This window comes from Seriola lalandi, unplaced genomic scaffold (assembly GCF_002814215.2).
Source record: "Seriola lalandi dorsalis isolate HSWRI2012SDOR001 ecotype SW California unplaced genomic scaffold, Sedor1 jcf7180002054987, whole genome shotgun sequence".
In the NCBI taxonomy this organism is placed as follows: Eukaryota; Metazoa; Chordata; class Actinopteri; order Carangiformes; family Carangidae; genus Seriola; species Seriola lalandi.
In genome coordinates, this window is record NW_019525536.1 from 179,791 (window position 1) to 180,199 (window position 409).

At 55.5% G+C, this 409-nt stretch overlaps 1 pseudogene across 1 annotated transcript in view; it reads left to right on the forward strand.

The window, feature by feature from the left end:
• Window positions 1–409, forward strand: part of LOC147817217 (NACHT, LRR and PYD domains-containing protein 12-like) — a 103,706-nt pseudogene that overhangs the window by 46,096 nt on the left and 57,201 nt on the right. The gene's annotated exons all lie outside the window — the stretch shown is intronic.

Consider the following 409-nt stretch of genomic DNA (forward strand, 5'->3'; position numbering starts at 1 on the left):
GGGAGGGAGGGAGGGGGCGTTCCCGCACGCGGCAGAAAACGGGACCATGTGACCGCGGGAGAGCCTCGTGCCCCAGTGACACACTTTCCCGCCCCTCCTCTCCCACCTCTGTGTAGTAGGTTCTACTTTAAATCCCCGAGCACGTGGAGCTGCCCGCTGTTCTCCGACACAGAGGGGCATCATGGGAAGTGTAGGCGGCCTGATTCACTTGTAGTTTTGGCAGAGAGGAGGTGACTGTTTTAATATCACTGCAGTAAAAAGCTGAAAGAGAGAATTGTTGTGTTTTAGCATCATCTGTTACCATGGAAGATGTGACTCTGGGGCCGGGAGGACAGGTAAGAGGCCCCGAGGGCCCCCCCCCCACTGAAAGACAGTGGTTGTTGTGTGTCGCTTTGTGTCTCTTTTTCAA